The sequence below is a fragment of the Panthera leo genome, chromosome C1, assembly GCF_018350215.1.
Source record: "Panthera leo isolate Ple1 chromosome C1, P.leo_Ple1_pat1.1, whole genome shotgun sequence".
Taxonomy (NCBI): domain Eukaryota; kingdom Metazoa; phylum Chordata; class Mammalia; order Carnivora; family Felidae; genus Panthera; species Panthera leo.
In genome coordinates this window covers 151,161,242-151,185,809 of record NC_056686.1, presented here as the reverse complement: position 1 = coordinate 151,185,809, position 24,568 = coordinate 151,161,242, and the positions used below count along the sequence as shown (strand labels likewise).

At 36.6% G+C, this 24,568-nt stretch overlaps 1 long non-coding RNA gene across 1 annotated transcript; it reads right to left on the bottom strand.

Annotated features, from left to right (window-relative positions):
* Positions 1–21,143: 21,143 nt before the first annotated feature.
* On the bottom strand, positions 21,144–22,366 carry LOC122226179. Its single transcript, XR_006205506.1, has 2 exons — positions 22,193–22,366; positions 21,144–21,230 (listed from the first exon to the last, which is right to left on the bottom strand). It is a non-coding gene; the product is annotated as an uncharacterized LOC122226179 (long non-coding RNA).
* Positions 22,367–24,568: the final 2,202 nt, after the last annotated feature.

The following is a 24,568-nucleotide window of genomic DNA, read 5'->3' as shown; positions in this document are numbered from 1 at the left end:
ATTTTACCATAAAATTTCCATCCAGAATAAAGACTACTTTTTTTAATTTCTGAAAATATTCCTGCAAATTTTGAGATGAAAAACAAGTAACTTATTTTCATCATTCAGATTAAAAAGTTGAACATCTGGATAATTCTTAAAATTAAGGTACTTCGTGTTGATAAATTCAAGTGCACTGATGTTAACAGTAGCTTGTATTTGGAATTCTTACTTAGAATGAAAATGTAATATAAAAATACTTTATTATAAATATACTTTTTTCACAGCACTTTCAAAAACAATATACCAACATTTACTGAAACAATCTATAAAAACCACATGGGTTTTTAAGCTTGCTTTGTTCCTGATAGAAGCATGAGAGTTCTGAAACCACACTCCCAGGGTCCAAATCCTGGCTCTAGGACCACTTTGGATTTTATATCCTTGTGTGCCCTTGGATGGGTGACAGCTTTATCTCTGTTTTTGTTTTTGTTTTTGTTTTTTCTGAGGTTGTAGTAAGTAAAAGGTGATAATCAAGCTCATCGAATAGTGCCCAGCACATAGTAGGTACTCTGTGAATATTGGCTCATATTACTAGTTTTAGTAGAGGTTTTCAGAGCCATTAAAAACAGGGGCTGGTTAAATTATTGGAAAATTAATAGCCCAATTAAAGTGGTGCAGTCTCAAATTAATGCCCATATTCAGGGGGTTCCAAATTCTAAGCAACACTGGTCTCAGACTCTTTCCTGAGAAAGTGGTCCAAAAGAACCAAACAAATCAACAACTAATAAACAAAAACAACAACTAAAACAACAATCCCACTCACTTCTCCCCCTACATAACAAACACTCCAGAAAAATAGAAAATCCAAAATGGAGAAAAGCTTCCTTTTTAACTCCCTTACTTGAATGTTGAGAAAGTCACATTTAAATGACTGCAAAAACTTCAGTGAAGAAAGTCAGGATAACTAGCCAACAGCAAATTATGATCACAAATCAATAAAGCAGTGAACTGTTGAAAAACTTTTGATAGAAAATAAGACATGGAGGGAATATACTAAAAACGACCATAGAAGCAGGAGCTACAATGATAGGGTAAGATGTTAATAGAAGAGTATGGGTTTTATTAAAGTGTTATATTTAAAGTCATCAATCTTAAGAACAAATATTGCTAACTTGGGTATTTGTTTCAGGCTAAATGTGATTCATAGCACTTAAAAACCCTGGTGTTTCTTGATTTATGCTGTTTCATGACAAGCAAATATTTTCTTTCAAAAGTGAAATATATGTATAGATGACAGTATTTTAGATGGATTTGTAAAAATAAAAGAAAATGAGGAAGTAGTGCAGACTCTTTGCACAACGGAACCTATTCTCATTGGGCCCATGTCAGCTGTTCCTGGCAGATTGGTAGCACTAATTGGAAGAGGTCTAGGAGACTGTGACTGTCTCCAAACCAACCTCACCAGCTTTCCTCATCCTGCTCTCCTCCTTCTGTGGGCTGGTCATAATACTGTGGAGGTTAACCAGCAGTTAAAAGACATTCTATCCCACTGGCCCAGACTGAACTCCATTCTCAATTCAAAGCTTCTGAAATATCGCTGTTGGTAATACAGGGCAGCGTTGCCAAAGACACCTTTTTCCCTGAAGTATGTACTGAAATTATCCAGAACAACTAGTGCCGCCTATGGAGTTTTTAGGAAAGGAAGGGAATCTCATGTTTATTGAATACCTGACTACATTTGACTGTCACTACAATCCTAGGGTAAGGTGATCTGCCTGCTCTTTTTGTGGATGCGAACAATGAAACTCAGAGAGTCATTTGCCTTATGTTGCCAGGTATGACAAGGAGTGGCTCTGGCATCCTCACGCTTAAGCTGTTTTCTACTACTTGATGGAAATATTTGAATAAAATTAAACACAAAGCCACTCAACTAAAAGTTAATTATTCGGTGCTCAAGTCAGTGGCTATATAATTGACAATAGGAGAATGAACATATCCTGGTAATGATAATGAGAAAGAAATAAAATATTGGGGTCAGTATTGTTATTTCCATACCGAACATACAGAGCTTGAAGAAAGGAGTGCTAATCTGTAGTTAATAGGCCAGTGTCTACAGAGTGGCTCTGCCACTCATTGATGCTAAGAATGTGGGCAAACTGATCTCTCAGAACCTCCATATTCTGTAAAACCAGACCACAGAATGGTCGAGAGGATTAAATAAAACAATGTAATAGAGAATCTGTAATGTATAGTAGCTCAATAAATTCTTGTTAACTTTGTATTAGTAGCATTGAGGGATGGCTCTTTTTTTAAATCTTTAATTTGCTGAAGAGTTCCACGGCTGTTCTACAAGCAGTCCGCATTTCACAAAATGCAAATTGTAGCAACAATGTAAATTCAGACTAAATGGGAGTTTTGCTTGAATAAAAATCAAGGCAATTTCTCAAACTTGTTTTTGTTTTCCCCAAAGGATATCAACATTTGTTTTACTCAGACATAGTAGTTATTAGCTCTTTGAGCTGCAACTGGAATGCACTCAGTACGTTTAGAAAGAAGAAACTCTGAAGTCTGGAATTACTGATGAATAAGTCAGACATTCATTTACATTTCAAACTGAAACATGCAGAAAAATTCTCTTTAATGTAGGTATCTCATGTTCAAGGCTGTGAGTAAAAGGTGTAAGAACTTTGCTGAGTTTTAATGACAACACTTTTTTGTATTCATCATCTTAGAGATGTCACCTTTGGGGGATACAGCTAAAGGGATTGGTAAAATAAATTTAAAAGAGGATATTTATTCAATCTAGTCTTACGTTGCCTTCCCTTTACAGTGTTTGCTGAGGCATCAGACTGGCAAATACATCTCTGTCAACATCTGCTCTCATTTTCCAAATTGACACCATTCGGAAGCAGAAGTTAGGATTAGATGTTATTCTTAAACTTTGGATCAGGCTATGAAATCAATATTCTGTCTGCTACAATAAAGCCTTCCTGAAAATATCTCACAACATCATTGGCCTAAGCCAACACATCCTGTGCAGGATACATGTTTATTTTACAATTTTCCAAAATTTGCCAGTAAATGCTAAGCTTATCAAATGTTGAAGCAAATGGATAATTTTCTGTAAATGGACTGGATCAAGAAAGTCCACTAATGAGTGGTCACTTATGAGTGTTAAGGGATAAGGAATTGATCAAAGAAATTAGACCTTACATTACTGTGAGAGGAGCCATGGAAGTGAAGGTCAGAAATGAGAGTTTGATCATCAGAGAAGCAATCAATCAGAAAAAGCACACACTTCCTGCTACCAAGTTGGACCGCCAAGAAGAAGCTTGCAGGTGAGTCTTTAGGCAAATGTTGCCTCTGATAAATTGCCACCTCTGTATTTCCACAATGAAGTGCCTGGTTGTGGCCCACTGTTGGATTAAAAGGGTCAACAGCAAGGAAGATGCTAGATGTAGTGGAGGAGAGTTAGGACAGGCTGTAACCTGCCAGGTACCTCTGCACCTGTCAATCGTAGCATCTGATGACGGTGACCCTCACCTAGTAATGACTCCTGGACTGCTCTACTTTCCCCTTCCAAATTCCACGTAAGCTCCCCTTCTGGCCAACCAGAGTGGCAATCATACAGGGAAGGGGAGTTTGGAAACAGTTTCCAACTTAACCAGATATGCAGTTTCAACCATCACATGTTTGGGGCACCTGGGTGGCTCAGATAGATGGTTGAGCATCCGACTTTGGCTGAGGTCATGAACTCGTGGTTCGTGAGTTTAAGCCCTGCGTCGGGCTCTCTGCTCACAGCTGAGAGCAAGCCTGCTTTGGATTCTGTCTCCCTCTCTTTCTGCCCTTCTGCTGTTCATGCTCTCTCTCTCTCCCTCAAAAAATAAATAAACATTTAAAAAATTAAAAAAAATAAACCATCACATGTTCCATAACGCATATTATGGATGCTGATTCCGTTGCTGGCCATGGTGAAGGCTGTTCAGTCTCCTTCTGAAGCTATTTGACTTTATTCTCTTCTCAGAATAATGTAATAGAAACACTTGGAATCATTGTTGTTCTTACAGCTTGGATGTATTTCTTGGATGTTTTCTTCATTAAATCTCTCCAGTGGCTTTGTTTTTTCCTCAGTGGTAAAGCCAACGTCCTTACAATGACCTAAAAGGCTTTGAAGATGAACTCCTCATGTTTTTACTGATCTTACCTCCAGCCTTCTCTCTTCCCCTCCCTCAGCTACAGCTACCCTGGCTGGCCCCCTCACGTTTCCTTGAAAATATCTGACGTGCTCCTGCCTTAGTGCCTGTGCATTTGCTGTTCCCAAAATGCTTTTCCCCAAAATATTCACATGACTCATCCTATCACCTCTTTTTGTTTTTTTTTTTTAAATACCAGGACTATTTTATTTAAAACTGTACCCCTGACTCCCTACTTATCTTTCTTGATTTATTTTTTCCCATTGTCCTTTCCACTATCTAACAAACTATATATATTCCATATCAATTTTTGTGTGGTATCTTTTCTCCCACACTAGAAAGTAAGCTCCATGAGGACAGAAAGTGTTGTCTATATTATTTACTGCTGTACCTGGCACATGCCGAACAGATATGCCAGCAGCAACTGCACAAGTATTTGTTGAATCTATTCAATGAAACAATCAGTCACAAAATTGTTTGGTCATTCACAAGGATTGTGCAGGGGTTTTGCGTTACAAATGCAAAGAGTAATTTTAGATGCCATATGTCAAAATTAATGCTAGAAAAATCAAAATTCCAGTTAGTTTTTCATTCTGACTTTCATCTCAGTGAGATGAGACTTGCAACATTTAGGAATATTTGTGGAATTTACCTAGCTATCTAAATTTCCACCTTTGCAGGGTTTTGAAACAGCCACTCACAAATGAAAATTCTCGGTCATGATAAGAAATTTGCTTTCCTCCCAAAGCCTTAAGTTAATCACTTTTCTAACTGATCCCCCTGAAATTTTAAAAGCTTGGGCTTGGAGACTTAGAGGAAAAACAGTTCAAAACCAACTGTCTAGATTTATCTGTTGATTTCTTACATTTGACTGTGTAATCATTAATCTTTAAGGACCTCGTACTCAAAACATGTTTTTGGCAGAAAATTTTGTCTAGTTAAATGCTAAAATGTCTTTACTTGTTACTTCAGTGATCTCTTCCCTTCCACTGCTTTCATTTTTTCCACCTTCAATCCAAATTTTATCTTCTTCATTCTCTCCTGCCACATTGAATTATTTCCATTTGCCCAGGTCAGGAGAGTGTGCATAAATAATGTTAATTGTTCATAAACATGTGGATTTAATTAATAAACAGAGGGACTTGATAACTATGTAAATTAGGATTAATAAGCAACCCAAATTCAGTCTCTTGTCTTACCACTTAAAGCAGCTTCAAATTCTGATTTCTTTTTATTTCCCTAAGCCTCACCTGTTTAAATAATAATAGATAATAATAGAGTCTATCTTTATGGGGACCAGATGGGTGAATACACATAAAACATTTAACAATGCCAAAGACATAAGCACACATTGAATCCATGCTATTATTAATATTACCGTTGATAAACGTGGATATATGCCTTGTCTATAATACTTCATCACTCTCATTCTCTGTTTCTTCAGGTGTAAAATGAGAATATTAAACTAGCGTATCTTGGGTGAGCACCTGGGTGGCTCAGTTGGTTGGGTGTCCAGCTTTGGCTCAGGTCATGATCTCGCAGTTCATGAGTTCGAGCTCTGTGTTGGGCTCCATGCTGACAGCTCAGACGGAGCCTGGAGCCTGCTTTAGATTCTGTGTCTCCCTCTCTCTCTGCCCCTCCTCCACTCACACTCTGTCTCTCTCTCAAAAATAAATAAACATTAAAAGAGAATTAAAAAAAACTGGTGTATCTTTAACCTCCTTTGCAGCTATAAAATTCTGAGTCTATAATATACAGATTAAGAGTGTAAATGTATGTGTCTGTATGTTTAAGCATATGGCATAATTTCTATTGACTTATCTCTTAAATGAATTAAACAACGATGGTAATAGAATATATAACATCATTGTACCAGTTTATTATAGTCCTTACTCATGACTGATACCTGTTCTAATAGCTACTTCTGAAAAGGAAGAAAACCATATTCATTTGAAGCAGTACCCTTTTCAAATTGTGAATTTATAAGATTTTTAGTCTAATGACTAGTTCAAATAATGTCTTCTGCAGGAAATCTTATCTTTACAAATACATTTTCTCCCAAAAGTTCTAAGTCAATTGTTTAGAACTGCAAAGCCTTTTACAAAGACATAAGGTTAGAAATAGAGGCCACACTTGTTTATGCTTGAGAAAAGTTAATGCAGTTAGGATAAGGGTATAGATAAGAATGATTTTGCAGAGTCTGAAAGTTGTGTTTAGGGTACTGGCTTTTCATCTTCATTTTATCTCAAAATTTTAATATTTTCTGCCCTTACCCTTAGAACTCAGTGACGATTTCAAAGTGTTCATTTTACAACCACCTAGACTGGCAAAATGCATCACTTTTTGTAGTAGCCAAAGATAGGGGGAAAAAAAAAAACAACTAAAAATCCTTCATTGGAGAACTTGTCACATACGTGAGGCACAACCACACAGTGAAATACTGGGCAACACTTAAAAAGGATGTGGCAGTTCTTTGAGTACTTGTGTGAAAACATCACTAAAATATTTATTGTGGGAATGAACAAGGCCTAGGAAGGTCTGAATAATGAGTTATGATTTTTGTGGAGGAAAATAATATTTCTATGTATATGTGAAATTCTATTAACTGTTATTATCTCTAAGGAAAAGAATTACTTTTCCGCAAACGGAATGAAGAGATTTTTTTGTTGTTTGTTATCAGAATGAATTTATAAGCACGTAGTTTGACTTCATGTTTTCCATCTCCTTGGATATATTAATAACACCAGCACTCTTTAAATTTAAAAAAATTTTTTTTAATGTTTATTTCTGAGAGAGAGAGAGAAGGAGAGAGTGAGTGAGCAAGCAGGGGAGGGGCAGAGAGAGAGGGAGACACAGAATCCGAAGCAAGCTTCAGGCTCTGAGCTGTCAGCACAGAGTCTGACTTAGGGCTCGAACTCACCAACCATGAGATCATGACCTGAGCTGAGGTAGGATGCTTAACTAACTGAGCCACCCAGGTGCCCTGCACCAGCACTCTTGATATGCTAATCAACCATACACCAGAAGGGTTTTGTGTGTGTGTGTGTGTTTTTAAATGTTTATTTTATTTTTTTAGGGGGGGAGGGGCAGAGAGAAGGAGACAGAGGATCTGAAGTAGGCTCTGTGGACAGCAGACAGCTTGATGTGGAGCTCAAACTCATGAACCATAAGACCATGACCTGAGCTGAAGTAGGACGCTTAATCAACTGAGCCACCCAGGTGCCCCCGGACGCTTGTTTAAATGCTCAACTGCAACAGAGGGAAGGAGAAAACAGACATACACCTTGAGGAAATGGAGGCAATTGAGAAGGAAAGAGGAAGAGGGTCCAAAGGGTTATAGGAGTACATTGAGAAGGAGTTTATTTATGGTGCAATTAAGATATAGAAAGAAGCAAAGAAGGCAACAGTGACACTCGGTTATGTAGAATTTCTCTGCAAATGGAGACCTTGGAGGAACATGGTTGGTTCAGACAGTATTCTTACCACCAGGTGGCACATGAACCCAAAACAGTTTGGATGCTATAGGTTAGTAAGGATTAGGATGGGTTAATGATTAGTAGAAGGAAGGTAAAAATGACTTTTGGATTAAGAAGTAGAAAACAGGGGCGCCTGGGAGGCTCTGTTGGTTAAGCATCTGACTTCAGCTCAGGTCATGATCTTGCAGTTTGTGGGTTCGAGCCCGGTGTTGGTCTCTGTGCTGACAGCTCAGAGCCTGGAGCCTGTTTTAGATTCTGTGTCTCCCTCTCTCTCTGCTTCTCCTCCATTCATGCTCTCTCGCTGTCTCTCAAAAATAAATTTTTTAAAAAAGTTAAAAAAAAGAAGTGGAAAACAGTATGAGTAACTATTCAGAAGTTATTATAGCAAGAAACATACATGTAACAATTCAGTTCTACACTCAGTGCTTTTTAGAAAAAAAAAAATGTGTATGTGTATAAAACAGTTGTTTAAGCCTTTCTTAAAAGCTATCACTTTTGTTAGTGTTAAAATTCATACTATGGCTTTGAAAAAAATATTTTCCTATAAATTTGGTCAGCAAAATAAAACAGCGAATTGTAAATTAAAACAGAGTTGACATAGGTAATGAAGATGGCAATAGTTTCTGAGTTGCACTAAGATTTGAGTTGAATTACTGAGGAGGCTGAATCCTCCAGAAACAGAAAAAAATATTGGGCTTCTCTCTGACATGGCGTCAGGATCATGGAGTCAATAATGGGCAGAGTAGAAAATGCACATACTCCATGGATAAATCTTCTATAATAGACACAAGGGTCTATCTTAGAATATCATGTTGGGCAGTGATGTCTGATAGCATATGTATTAGTTTGAAATGTGAGTATCTAAAATATCAGTGTTACGTGACATAAATAAATGTGTCCATTTATTCTCTGTCAATCCATTTACATGATTTGATAATTTTGAAAGAAGTATTTTAGATCATGTTATAAAATATATTTTTTGGTATCTATTCTATGAGGGAAGAACCTTGCAAGTTTATTTATTAAAGAAGATTTCCTAGTTATTTTCCTGTGCCAAGTTCTATGCATGCACTGATTACAAGATGAAAAAAATATATACAGTCCCAAACCTCATGGTATATGATTATGAAAAGTAAAGGGTCTGAAGTAAACCTGACTGGTATCCCAACATGTGGCTTTTTGATCATGTAATACTTACAAATCAATTAGTTTCTCTAATTCTCCATTTATTTAAAGAATACTTATGGAGAGTCTCTCACATGCCCACTACAGTGTTGGGCAAACAGAAGTGAATAAAACAGATAAAATTCTTGACCTTAAGAAACGTACATATTAGTTACTTCATTAGATAAATAACATAATAATAACAATCTCTTTGCAATAAAAATTGAATGAAAAAAATATATGGAACCTGTACAGAGATCAGTTCTAGGAAACGAATAGGCTCCCAATAAAGAGAAACTCTCTTCTCCTTTAATTTATTGGGGTTAGATTTTTTTCTACAAAGCCTCCTTTTTGTGGGAAGGAAGCATTTCTGTTTTTTTTCAATCTTTGTATTCACAGTAGGAACTCAATAAAAGTTTAGCAAACCATTAATATTTTTTATCTGGAGAAGTGATAAGACGAGCACTGGAAAGTTAGACGAGGGATGAATCTTGTCTGATAAATTTAAGAATCTACATTTTGTTCTGCAAGCAGTGAGGAACCACTGAAGGATTTTAATTCAAGATGTTCAGAGATCAGATTTACAAGTTAGAAAAATAACTGGATTAGCAGTCAAAGTGAAGGGAGAAAAGAAGGGAGGTTTCTGGGGGTGAGAGGTAATGGTTCATGATTGTAATCATTTTTGTACTCAAAGTTCTGGGAGTAGATCATTTTGCTCAGGGACATATGGGCTAAGGTCAGAACCCAGGGGAATACAGATGTCGATACAATTCAATTATAGAAGTGCTTATTGAGCACCTGCTATATACCGGCTAATGTTCTAAATGCTTGAGAAAGAGTGATGAATGGGTGCTTGAAGTTTACATTCTGGTGGAGGGAGATAATAAACAAATAAAACCCAGAAGGAAATATCAGTTAGTGACAAAGGTTATGCAGAGAGTTGAAAGAGGTTGATGGGAGGGACAGTAACATAGGGCTAATGTGGATCAGGCGATCACAGGAGCCTCTCTGGGATGTGATGGGTAAGGTCCATATGGCAGGAAGGAGCCAGGCCTAAGAAAATCAAGAGAAAGCCCACTTTGGGCGGAAGGTTATATAGGTAGCTAAGCAGAGAAAAGAGAGCTGGCCAAAAGGACTGAGAAAGAGCAGTCAGAGTGATAGCAGGTGCTCTTGGAAGATTTCCAAGAAAGAGTGATCAACATGGTCAAATCAGAAGAATCAAGTTTCAAAAAGCCCATAAGCTGTGGGTTAGATTTGTTAATGGTGACTTGAGCGAGGGGGAAGAAAAGGGGGGTAACATTCATTATCATCTGCAATGTATATTTGTGGCTATGTTATTTTACATTTTATGTGACTGTTTATTTCAGTCTTTACGATAGCAATATTATTACTATATTCATTTTACAGATGAAAAGACCTAGAATCAAAGATGTTAAATATATTACCCAAGGTCAAATAGCTAATAAGCTGGTATATGAACTCAGTTCTAACTATAAAACTCTTAGTGTCACCAACATTAGTGGGGGTGAAAGAAGCAAGGTTGCAGAATGTAATGAAGGGTGGTGGTTAGAACAGGGAAAAGTGAATATTTTGTGTACATAATTCTTTCATGACATTTGACCATGAAAGAAAGGCTATGAAGTAGGCCTTTCCCGTAGCAATTTGGCGTGCTGAATTAAATGTTTCATTAACAGTATTTACTTTACTTTATTAATTTATAAAGGCCCTGAAGAACAAGTGAAAGTTCTTATTTTTATTTTACCCTGTACCAGGAGCTGATAAACTATATAGTCTGTGGGCCAAATCTGGCCCATTGTCTTGTTTACCTAAGTGTAATTTTACTGGAATAGGACCACACTCACTTATATGAGTCTGTGGCTCACATTGACAAATTGTTGTCTGGCTGCTTTTGCACTATATTAACTGAGTTGAACAGTTGCAAGAGACCATGTGATTCATATGGCCTAAAATATTTCCTGGTTGACCCTTTACAGAAAAAAAAACTATCCTTCATAGTTTGCCTTTCCTTATAGGGAAAAAAGGGTTGTTGAAAGTTGTTAGCAAAATGAAATGGATTATGTGGAACATAATAATGGTATTATATATATATGTGTGTGTGTGTGTGTGTGTGTGTGTGTGTATACATATGTATGTATATATCTATATATCTATATATATTATATATATATGTGTGTGTGTGTGTGTATACATATGTATGTATGTATACATATGTATACACACACACACACACACACACACACACACACACACATATATATATATATATATATATATATATATATATATATATAGGAGTGCCTGGGTGGCTCAGGCAGTTAAGCGTCCAACTTCGGCTCCGGTCATGATCTCACGGTTTGTGATTTCGAGCCTTGCATTGGGCTTTCTGCTGTCAGCACAGAGCCCACTTCAGATCCTCTGCCCTCTCGCTCTCTGCCCCTCCTCCGCTCACACACTCTCTCTGTGTCTCTCAAATATAAACATTTAAAAAAACAATGATATATGTGTAAACAAGATTAACAAGGTTGTTCATGCAGTATGAATGTATGGGCGCTTCTGCTGCTGTTGCAGGAAAGAAGTGATGGGAACCTCCCAGGGTGGGACAGGCAGGAGAGGGTAGACATAGACTTGGGGGCTGATGGAATGCAATTGTGGGACTCCATCAAGGCTGATCCAGAGGAGTCAGGTGAATGAGTGCAGAAATGGGGAATTGAGAAAGGAAAACAGTAGAAGAAAAGATGGAGAAATTTATTTTAGAAATGTGTAAGGCATTAAATGTGGCATAGCACAGAGGTCACAGGCTTGAGATCTGAGAGACCTGGGTTGGAGTCCCAGCTCTCCCAACTGTACCATGTGACACTGACAAAATGACCTTTTCCATCCTGTTTCCTTATCCAGCATAAGGAAAATGATGCATTTTGGTGAGTTCTAATTGAGAAGTCTTGCAGTTAGCATTGGGATTGGGACATATTACCTAATTGTAGCAATATTAAGCTATCGTTATTGTCCACAAAGTTATTATATTTTAAAATACTATGGAAATTAGGCTGTCATAGCAAGTATTGCATTACATTAGATTTCATTTTCATTTGTGTCAAAAGTGAACCCTTTGCTTGACTTTGGCCTTTTTCTTCTTCGTATTCAATCATCTTTTTTTTCATACTTCCTTAATAGACAATTTGTCATGTACATGCCCAAGTAGGAAACTTTCTAGCATAATATCAATTTCCTTGGCATTGAAGAATAAATTTAAATGATTCATTAGCATTAGAGAATTATTTGTTGAAATTGGTATAATTTTAATGGAATTATAGGATATGATCAGATTATTCTCATCTGAAAACTTAGTATTTCAACTTCACATTTATTTTTATTTTTAATAAATGCTTCAACCTCACCATTTGTCTTTCTACAGCCATCCCAGGGCATAATGAGATTGACACGGCCACCTACCTACTCACCCAAGAATTCCTCCAGAGGATTGTTTTCCTCTCTTTGCCCTTTTAATCCTCACTCGTCATTCTATATCCTTTTTACATAGTACCTACAAATCAAATACCAAAATCAAAATTAAATAAAGCAAACAACTTAAAATTTTTTTTTAAATATTTATTTATTCTTGAGAGAGAGAGAGTGTGTGTGTGTGAACAGGGGAGAGGCAGAGAGAGGGAGGTAGAGGGTCCAACCTGCTCTGTGCTGTGATCGCAGAGTCTGATGCGGGGCTTGAATTCATGACTGGGAGATCATAACCTGAGTGGAAACCAAAAGTCACCTGCTTAACTGAGCCACCCAGGTGCCCCGCAAACAACCTTTTTATAGTAGTTGTCAATGGATAGGTTTTATACATACATGAGTGGTCATAATGTACAGTTTAAAGATTTATAAGATATTATAAGATATTATACCCACACCCCTATAATCAGTCTTAGCTATTGAACTTTCAGGAAAGAAAAAAGTGTACCTTTTCTTTTCTACCTGATTGAGAAACTAATGGAGACTTAGACTAGATGCAAGAGTCAAATGGCTGGGTCAGTTTTGTTACCAATGAAAACCAGATCTGGCAAGTTTGGCTTAGCTGGCAAATAAATGGACCTTATAATACTTTTTTGTTAAATTCAATCTTAAGCATTGCTTCTTAAGAGAAGGCGAAAGGCCAAGAGTGTCAAGCTACCAAAAGTTCCTCTGCTGGAAACATTAAGAGCAGGGGGTAAATGCTTACTCATACCATTAGTCTGTTCTTAGAACTCTTTCCTACAATTAGCCATATGTGACTAGAAGAGTAGAAAGAAGGCTGAATGCCTGAGGTTATTCTGAAGCAAAGCAAAGCAGTGTTTATTCCCATCTATTTTGATACCAGGTTTCCCTGAAAATGTTACTTTTTGTTAATCTTCTCTTTTGTGTCTCTTTTGACATGTATCCTCTTACGCTTCATGTATTTTAAGTGGTTCTGCGTTCTGATGTTTTACCACACCACTGACTTTGGTATTTATTTAATTGTTAATCTTTTAGCTCTCATGCAAACATGATTTAACTTGCAGCATGATTTCACCCTGATGGGGATTCTGGTGGCTCACTGAGCATGGAGTCATGCTGTACATGTACATTGCTGTCTCTCATGCATTTTGGTTTATTCTTTTAAGCAATTTGTAGTAGGTTAGGCTTACTGCCAAACTCTTTACTTCAAATCTTTCTTAATGCACACATTGGATTTGTGTTTAATGATTCATTTACCTAATGCATACCAAAAAGGATCAGTATGTAGGCCAAAGTGAGTCTTTTTAAAATTTTAACAAATGACAATAGCCAGTCTTAGAAAACTCGTGTTTTAAAATCTGCTTCAACTCAGTATTGTATTCAGCAGGATAATGCAATTGGTGTTAATTCAATTTATGCTACTAGTCTACCTTGTTTCACACAAGGGACCAAAATAAAGTACCTGGTACCATTTTCTCTATGACATCCTGCTGTGAATTTGCTCAAAGCCATGTGTCTTAGCTCTGATTAAAAATCTTGGCTCTCAGGTCACGATCTCGCGGTCCGTGAGTTCGAGCCCCGCGTCGGGCTCTGGGCTGATGGCTCAGAGCCTGGAGCCTGTTTCCGATTCTGTGTCTCCCTCTCTCTGCCCCTCCCCCGTTCATGCTCTGTCTGTCTCTCTCTGTCCCAAAAATAAATAAAAAAAAAAAAAAAAAAAAAAAAAAATCTTGGCTCTGCTACTGGCCTTAGGGTCATTGGAAAGTTGCACTTTCGTAAGTGTCAGTTTTCTTCATTACAAAATGATGATACAGACCTCACAAGATTGCTGGACAATAAAACGAGATAATATAGTAAGTGTACATAAAGTACTTAACATAATGCTTAGCTTATATAACGCATGCAACAGAGATTAGTCTCAAGTTCAACATTCAGTCTCCCACTTCCTATGCCACCAGAAGAGAGTACTCTAGCGGTGATACTTGTTTAGTGAATAGCAGAATAATCTTAAAGATTCCGGGACCCGCTTATCACGGGTTACTGGTGGTGTTCTAGACCTGGATCGCCTTCGACTCACTGGCGATGCTCTGGATCGAGATCTTCGTCGAGTCACTGATGTCCTGGACCTTGATCGTCTCCGACTGACTGGTGAAGTTCGAGACCTGGACCTACGGCGGCTGACCAAAGGTGTTCTGGACCTGGACCGCCGGTGAGTGGCTGGAGAGGCCCGAGACCGTGAGCGTTTCCACGGAGCTGGTGATGTACGAGAGCGGGACCGCTTCCGACTGGCTGGGGGTGTCCGAGAACGGCCTCTTCGGCGTCGGGAAGAAGTTCGGGAACTCTCCTGCCGGGCAGGTGACCTTGAGTGGTAACCAGAGCCTCCCCTCCGCCGCCGAGTGACCCGAGACCTCGACCGGCTCCGCTGTCTTCACCCCCTGAGTGATAACTCACTCAGCCTGTATGTATGGAGCCTGGGATGGCAGGTGGACACTGGACTCCAAGGCCCAACTCCAGTTCCAACAACAGAGCATTGAGAACAGGGAGAGAGGGAAAGAAAATAGTAACTGTCAGAAGGGGAGAGTTCATAGAGAAAACTTCTTGCAGAATAGCTGATCCCACATCCATACTTTTCCCAAATCAGCAAGTTACTTCATGTTTCTCTACTATGCACTGCTTTAGTTTTTGTTCTTCGACGAATGAGAAACAAAACCCCACCTTGATATCTCAAGTAGAAATGAGAATGAAATAGTAACAGATACGATGAGGATATGAGAGCCAATCTCATTGTCACCCAATAGTATGAAGTGAAATATTATGGCATATATTACGAATGTGTCATCCACATCCCATGGAAAGGAAATGAGGAACTGTTAAATCCTGGACAACTCTCGTTCAGAGGCTCCATGGTCTCCTGTCCTGTCATCTTTCTCTTCTCTTTCCTGATCTGCCCTCTGCAAATCCACGGTCTTCTCTTTCTTTTCTCTCTTCCTCTATTTCCTCTGCCTCTCGTTCTCTCTCTCCTCACCCCTCCTACCAGCACTTTTCACTTGTACTTGGTCCTAAATGCAGTCTTTAAATCAATATATCTTTTATTATATCTTTCAACTCTTCATGCAAAGATAATTGGGTCAGTCTTTCATTATTTTAATTACACTTCCCAGAGAGGAGCTGGTTTGGCTCAGATAATTTGTGTTAATCAGTGGATTGGCCTCCCTAGACATGAGTTTGTGCATGTGGGTTGTGTTCATGTGATGCCTATAGTAAACCTCCTCCAGGGGACATATGAGCAGGTTCATTAAGAAAGTATCAGTTATTTTCCTAGCACTTCTCACAGGGTCTGGAGAGTAGTGTATGTTCAATAAATGTCTGCTGAATAAATAAATGATAACACTAAATTCATACCTTATTTTACTAAGATCTCAGCTTTACTAATCATTGACAGCCAGTATGTATCAAGTATTTATCATTAGCTAGGCGTTGTTTGATGTACATTCCATGTGTTCACTCTGTCATCTTCACAACAGTCTTATGGTAAAATCAGGCACGGAGAACCTAAATAATTGTTCGGGGATATGCCCAAGTCCATGCCTGGGCCCTTGACTCTTGTATCCACAATCCTGACCTCCATTCTAAACCAGCTTCGATCTACAGTTTATTTCTGACAGTACAAAGTAAGTGTATGTTAACTTACACCACTAACGTATACTAGTAGTAGTTTTAAAAAAATAGAGAATGGAGTTGTATAACAACAAATGAACAGACACCAAGAAGTTCGAGTTGACTGGTATGCAATATTGATGGCTTAAAAAGTGTAAACAGGGGCCCCTGGGTGGCTCAGTTGGTTAAGCATCCGACTCAAGAGTTCTGCTCTGGTCATGATCTCACAGTTCGTTAGTTTGAGCCTTATATTGGGCTCTGCTGGCAGTGTGGACCCTGTTTAGGATTCTCTCTCTCTCTCTCTCTCTCTCTCTCCTTCTCTCTACCCCTCTCCAGCTCACACACACACTCTCTCTTTCAAAGTCAATAAATAAACAAAAACAATAAACATTTTGTTCCTAAAAATGTTTTCTACTTTTCTTCTCCCTGGTTCTGTATCTTATATTCTCTTTTTTTTCCTTTCTCTTTATCAATCTTTTTCCTTTTAATAGCCATTTTATTTATACCATTTGATTACTCAGTGGGAAAGCTATTCTTGTTGTAGAAACCATTTTTAGTCAATTTCTGTTCTATAGCTCAGAACCACAAATTTTCAATGACTTCTCAAAGGATAATACGTGAGTAGAAAGGAAAGCATAGTAGACAATAAGAGGAAAGCCTTCTGCGCAACAAAGAGCAAGTCCTAATGACAATGTAATCTCAAAAACTCAAAACATTATGTAAAATACAAGGACAATGAAATAAAAAGTACAAGACAGCTCAAAGTGACATTAGACTTACTATTAATCAAAGAAAAACCAACACAGATTTTCTTTTTTAATTAAACTAGTATTTTTAAAAAAACGGTAATGCTCCCTGATGTAGAGGACACAAAGTAGGAGAGCAGTGTATTTCTAGCAAAGAATGTGATGATATGCATTAAAGTCTTTAAAATATTCATTATCTTTCAAAAATTATATGTTAAGAAAATTATTTCAAGAGTGGCATAAATTTCTGTACAGTGCTGTTTATCACTGTTATATCAGTCAAGCCTGGTGATAAGTTATGTTCAAAAATGAGAAAATGTTAAGTTAGATATCATACATATGAAATCTTATGCTACTATTAAAATGATGTTTACAAAAAATCAGTTATCATTGTTAAATACCATTGAAATAATGTTTACAAAAATTACTCTAAAGCTATACGTAAATAGATATGTGCACATTCACAAATGAGGAGACTCGCAGAGACACCAAAATATTTGTAGCATTCATCTCAAGCCGGTAGAATTATACATAATTTTTTCAATATATTTTCGTATTCCAAGTTTTCTATGATAAACAGGTTGGTATAAGGGCAATATTCTATTAGGTTTGTGTTTAAAGGAATCTTCTTACAACTTGACTTCTCACTACAGACAAGTCTGGAGCATCCACTTGCCAATTCCATCTTGGGAACGGCCTTGCTTGTGGTACATGAGGCACTAAATCTTAGGGCTCCAAGTTAAAAGACACTTGAGGTTTCCCACCTTACCTGCAGGGTAAGTGTTATAGAACAGCGGCAAATACCACCACTTAGATAAGCCTTTTCCCAAGATGAAATTCTTTGAGTAGGTAGCCGTTTAGTATAAACTTCAGCTTTTTTTCTGAGGAGGAAAAAAACTCTGTTCTTCCCTACTATGTTTTTAATGAAAGGCATTTCACTGCAAATCAATTTTCTCATTAAAAACTGAATGGTTAGTAATAAAGTTTTAAACATCTATAAAATGCTGATAATCAGAATTGATGGATCCTAAGTATTGTCTTGTGATAATACTGATTCTGATAAAGTGTAATTCTAGCTACAATATGAAGAATGATCTCAAATGTATAAAAAGATTCATTTCTACCCTTTCTGTTTCTGGTTTTGATTTAGGAGGTTTTTATTTATGTTTGTTTCTCTGTGTGCTTTCTGTTTCATTTTATTTCTGAGTCATAAGTTAACACAATTCACACTCCCCCCTTTTTCACTGTCGTTTGACAAAACCTTTAGTTCATGTTGGTAGGACACAACTCCTAAAAGTGTTACTGCTCCTTGTAAAGACATACTGGAATTATTTAGAATGATACTTTTTTTGTAACTGCAATATTCAAGGAGCTTTTAGTTTCATATTGACTGAACTATATAATAGTTTTTTGACCATTGAAAACTGTCAGATTAAACTTGCTCTTGTGAGTTACTAGATTAGGGGACCCAGAGAAAACAGAAGCTAGTGTCCACTAAGAATTTATTTAGAAATCTTCCCTTGGTATGAGAAGAATTATTTGTTTTACAAGGTTATAAATTCCTGGAAGCCTAGTAACTCGTTTCTTGTCTTTGTATATAAAATACCTATTTAATACATGTATATTGAATAAATTAATGAAAGTTCAGGGAGACGTCTATAAATTTTTGTCAAAATTTGTGAGTATTATAGATCCAGAAATTCCCAGTTTAGGATATGGGAAATATTGATTTGACATGCATATTTATTTTTATTTTTAGCAAGACATGTTGTCTCCTTTCAAGGACTCTCTTTTTTTGATACTGGAGGACAGACAATCTCTATCCTTTGACTGTTACAAATTTATCATTTAATTTAAGAAAGTATAGCTATTTTTATTTGCTCTAGGAAGAATTCTGATACGGTAGAAGAATTCACCAAGTACAGTTGTGTATAAATGTAGGTAAAAGTCACTATAATGATTGAGGAACTGATCCAGTTAAGGTAAAACGATGACAATTGGCTACCAGGAAAAAAAATAGATGCAAAGCTTCAAGGAGGTGATGAAGCTAGCGGTGTGGGGATCCATTTTCCCTGTGTATGGGAAGAATGGAAACTGGTGGTTTTCTTGTCTGAGCTGTATATGTGTCTTTCTCCTCCACTGTATAAGCGTCTCAAAGACAAGGACAGTATCTTTCACTTTGACACACACACAATGAATATTTAATGCATGAATTTGTTAAATTAGGAGAAAGAAAGGGGAGGCAAAACGCTGGAGATGTAAACGATAAGGTCGTATTTAGTTTAATTATAGTCCTAATTGGCCACCACTATTGATTCTATGTGATTGAAATAGGGCTTTGAGGATATTAGGTTTGAAACAGATTGATGTGTCTCCAGCTATATCTGAGCTGGCTGCTCTGGTACTCACTTGACTTTAATAACATTTGTGGCCGATGGAAAGTGGGGAAAAGGAAGATAGATTTAATAAATACTTGAAAAGGAGAAACTATACTATAGTGCATGAATTAGAACAAAGAAAGGATAAAGGTTAAAAAAGATTTCATTTTTGTGAAGCCAAGAGGTAATACAATTGATGTTACTGGAGAAGTTGTAAAGAGTATAATGAGGCAATAAAATGAATGCAATGGAAGGACAAAGTATGGTGAAAAAGAATAGCTTGGGTTCAAGTTCAGACTTTCCTGTGTTTACTGGCATTGAACTTTGCAATTCTCAGTTTTCTCATCTCTAAAATGGAGGAAATATTGGGGCACCCAGGTGACTCAGTCGGTTAAGTGTCCAACTTTGGCTCAGGTCATGATCTCATGGTTCCTGAGTTCGAGCCCCATGGTGGGCTCTTTGCTGACAGCTCAGAGCCTGGAGCCTGCTTTGGATTTTGTGTCTCCCATTTAAATTTTTTTTTTTTTAAGTAAAAATAAAATGGAGGATATATTTGTATTTTACCTATAGAGTTATTTGTTATGATGACTGAATGTGATAAAATGTGTTTTCTTTTTTAGGGATTGTTTGGATTCAAGAAACTGAAATCCATTTACTAACTCAAATAAAATAGGGATATATTTTAAAGATTAAAGGGAAATTAATGACTAATCAAAAGAAGTATAGCCTCGCTCATAAGAATTTGAAAGTCACTGTGACTCTATTCTCTTAATTTCCCCTTTCTTTCCCTGGGATCTCATGGTCTATTATCACCTCATTTCTCTGAATTCCTGTGCCATTCTTTATGATGTCTTTGGCCAAGAGTAACAGAAAAGCTGTTTACGAGGGGCTTATACAACAAGGGATTCATTGTTTTATGTAACACAAAGTTTTTGTAGGTAGAACAGATCCAGAGTTGACAATTCAGCAGCTCAACCATGTCATTGTGGACACAGGTTCTTCCCTTTATACTTCTGTACCTCCACTTGTAGGCTTATCGTCTTCAACTGGCCACTTAACAGGGTCCTCAGATAGATACCTTAGTCTCAAGCATCAGCTGTCTTCAAAACCTGTTCTTGCTTGCACATTTGTTTTTAAGAGCCAAAACTACTCATTGGGTATATTCCAGCAATAGTTTTCTTTGTAAACTACATAGAATTATACAAATAATTTTAAAGCTATCCATAAAATACTCAAATGAAACATTCTGAACATACAGACAAAAGATTAAAAAAAAAAATCTAAACCACTTCTAGACTTCCTTTATTGATAGATCAGAAGTTATACATAGTTATCTGAAAACTGTTTAAATTTGTAGAAATTATAATCATTTAAAATAGCTTCCACATTAAACTTCATTTTAATAGTTGCTAGAGTGAACACTAAATTGAATAAATAATATGTCTAGAAATCTCTCAAGACAATCAGAAATACACAAACATGAAAAATGGCATAAAGCCAAACGTGAGTACGAAAGGACCATGTAGGTCTCCCTTAATATGGGAGAAGGAATTGAGGAAAACTTCATACAGCAATGGCATTTGACCTCACCTTTGGAAAATTCAGGTCTGGAGTTTGGAAGAAAATTTGACTAAGTTAAGAGATTTGAGTGTCATCACCATATTGTAATACACAAGACTTGAGAAGAGAGTAAAAGTGAAAATTTGTGAGATGAAAAATAATAAAAACTGGATACTTTCTCATAATAATATTTATTATTAGAGCAGTATCATAGGATATTTATAGTTTCAAGCCATGTGATTTTGCCTTATCTTAATTGATTCTCTCAGAAACATACCTCAAAGGTGTTAGTACCATTGTTTCGTAGTTTTTGAGACTGTTACTTAAAGAGGTTAAGCCATTTTCCCCAAATGAAGAAATTGGAATTCTTGTGCTTGCTTTTGGACTCAAATCTCATCTTTAGTAATTTATAATGAATTGAAATTTATAGTCTTTGGATTCTAAAATACCATTATCAAATAAGTCAAATAAATATACATACAAGATCCAATAGCAATATTCAACAATTCTATATTTAATTAAACATTTTTACTGTTCTTTAGATTTCTTCCCATTTTGAATCCGTCTGTTCACTCAGATTTTATGCTGTGTAGAGATAAAATGACTAGATTGTAATGACAATTCTCAAGCAAATATGTAATCAAATTGCAACAACTGGGGCTTAAGATGTACCACCTCTGAATACCTGAGATTGGCAAATGAAACCAACCAAATATTTCATGGACTTTACTAAAAATTCAAAGTTCAAAAGCCTTTGTTAGGCAAATGATGAATAAATTTTAATTAAAAAACAGGAGCATCGTTTTGCTTTCATATCGCACTTTTCCAAAATCCCAAAGGATCAGAAACACGATAGTACACCTATGTACAATATTAATTTGTTTATAAGGACATCTGTTCCTCCTGTTTTGCTTATTTGCATCTTAAGTTTGTGTATTTACAAAATTTGACTACTCAACTAGCAGATGCAATTTTTAATATCCTGCTTCAATATTTTTAACCCATTGGGTTTCTACTTTATTCCAAACACACACACACACACATATGCATATAAATACACACATGTACACATGCACATATACATCTTTACATATGTTGGTAGGGTATCTTCCTTAAAATAAAACCGTATTTGTCCATATTACTTAGATAGATACCTCATTTGTTCCATATTTATCTCTACCTTTCCTTTGGAGATGGCCCTTCTTTACCAAGATCTATAGAAGGCCTTAATAGGCTAGTTGTAATAGTATGTGGACAGCAGGACTGTTAATTCAATGAATATTGTTTGCGAGAATTCATTAAATTTGTTTTTAAGCAGCATTTCACTTTTGTAAATGGTTGCACCCAGAAAAAGCTCTAATTAGAGGAATTAATTAGGACTTGGAAAGGTGAACAGAAATTTGTGGGTATTTCCACAGAAGAAAAATACCTCCCAGGGAGCTTGCACACCAGGTAAAAAGAGAATGGAGAGCTTTGAGTTTTAAAGGCACAAGAGAGTGGATGTCTTGTTCAGATTAGCATAAGACATTTTGCAGGTCTTAGCGCACCTGGTTCTTTCTTTGGTGGAATTCATCTTTTAAAACATCTGGTTGCCAACATTCGAAACCCCCATTTAACCCAAATATAAAGTTAAGCCCAGTTAAATAAGAATAATCTCACTATGTTAACCATTCCATGGTCAGAGTGGCGCTTCTTCCCCTGTCAGTTACCTTTATAATATCCCTGCCACCAGAAACCCAAAGGAAGCAGCTGTTCTGAATATGTATAAACAAAAGAAGCTGTTACTATAGCAACCATAGAACTCCGGGGAAGCTCTCTCTTTAACCAATCCCTCCTCTTCACCCCTCCTGGTTTTCCTTTTTTGCACCAGTGCAGACTGCCCTTGGGCAGAAATGGTGATTGATGATTGGACCATGTGTGGGCGGGGTGTGAGGGGCAGGCAGAGGGAATGGTTTAGCTTGCTTTTTACACTTTGCAAGAAGAGCTGGAGGACTTGCTCCTGGCCAATGAAGCTTATGAAGAGGCTGCAGAAATTGACACTTCCGAAGTACTTGTTTGCTCTTTCTTCTTTAAAGAATACTACTGGCCTTTCCCATTCTCTACTTGAGAAAGTAATAATGTCTCTTTCATCTCTTCAGTTTTCCCCCCACCACATATCCATGCCCATGAGCCAAACCTGGCATGGCTGAATGGAATCTGATTGGAACCTGATTGCACAGTTGCTATGAAATTGATAGATAAGAGAGTTTTGATTTCAGAAGTAGATGGGGGGCACTAGTTGCTCAAGATTGTTGTGTTTCTCCATAGGGTAGAAAATACAGGCATAGTTTATAAAAATTGAACCCAGCTTCAGAAAACCTGTCCCAAATAATTAAGATTCTAATCATTTTATTTCAGTTTTAATGGCCTGCAAAGTTTTGTTTTGATTAATCTATCAACATTCATATTCATATACTTTTATATCTCTTGGTAGTCAACCTTCAATTTGTGAATTGCCTGTTCTTTCAAATTAGTTCTGTTAATATTCCTCTTCCAGTACTTTGAATTCAGTCCTATTTAGGTTTCTTTCTCTTCCTCCTTCTTACCCTCTGAGGAGTAAGTTTGTTGTTGAATGTTAGCATTAGTAGCAGACTAGTCTACTTTCTGCTCGCCTGTATTATCTTTCCTCCTTTCATATCCTTTTCCTAGTCACATCGACCAAAATAAAATCCCTGTAAATATTCATGTTAGCATCATGACATTTTAATATTTTTTGAACTTCCTTTTATGGCTCTATTTGATGTTTATATGGTTATATATGTCTAACAATTTAAAAATATAGCAGCTTTAAAAAATTATGTTAGCTAACCAAAATATGTTGGCTAGGCTCGCCTTGCCTATTTAACATAAATTTATTTTGGCTGGAGTAAACTTATACATGATGCTTCATAACATACTAAAATATCATGAATTTTAGAAAATAAATTTAAATTTGAAACTGTATCTGCTTAGAGATTTTTTACATTTACTTTGGGTAAATGCCTTTAGTTTTGGAAAAATGATTTATAAATAGATTTTTTTTTCTAGGTATCTAATATCCAAGTCAATGGCTTATCCCCGTCAATTCTGTTCTAGCCATTGTTCTTGTGGTAATTTGTAGAGTGGTGATTATTTATGCCTGCATGTAATTTAAGTGGATCAATCAGTCTGTTTCATGCATTTTTGAAAGCATTTAGGTATCATTTTCAATTTTAATCGGTTTCTAATGATACCTTAGAATTATCTTGCTGGCTTATACTAGTTTTTATCAACTTTATCAATATTTAGATAATTGCAGAAGAAAATACAATATGTTGTCTAGTTATAAGATGCTATTAAGGACAATATGTGAAGAAAGATATTCCCTTATAAAGGATTTCCTTATTAGTACTTATGTAAAATATTGCTACCTTGTGCCTTGAATTTTTATAGTCATACCAGTCATAAAATGAAAGCATCACTGGTTATTGTAGATGTTGATATTTTTCTTTTATAATATGCAATTTTCCAAGACAGCATACTGCCTGTAGATTTCCCAGTTCCTGCCTTACACTTCTCTGACTTGAGATTCACATGAAACCTTAAGGAAATTTTTAGTCATAGTAATACATTATTGAAAAATATCTACCCACTTCTGATGTGGAAAATATAAACAAAGGAAAAGGCAAGTGTTTAGAAAGAAAAATACTAGAAAGAAGTTTACAAACACCGCCTACTGGTATAAAATCTTTCCTTCAGGTAGAGAACTGCCCCCCTCCTTCCATACACACCTAAACCCTAAAGCACCTTCATTATGCTCTCCTTGATCCATTATGTACTTGCTGCATTGTTTAAAGATGCGTCCAATTAAGAACAAAAACAATAAATTTTATCCACAGAGGCTACTCTAGTAGTCATCACACAGT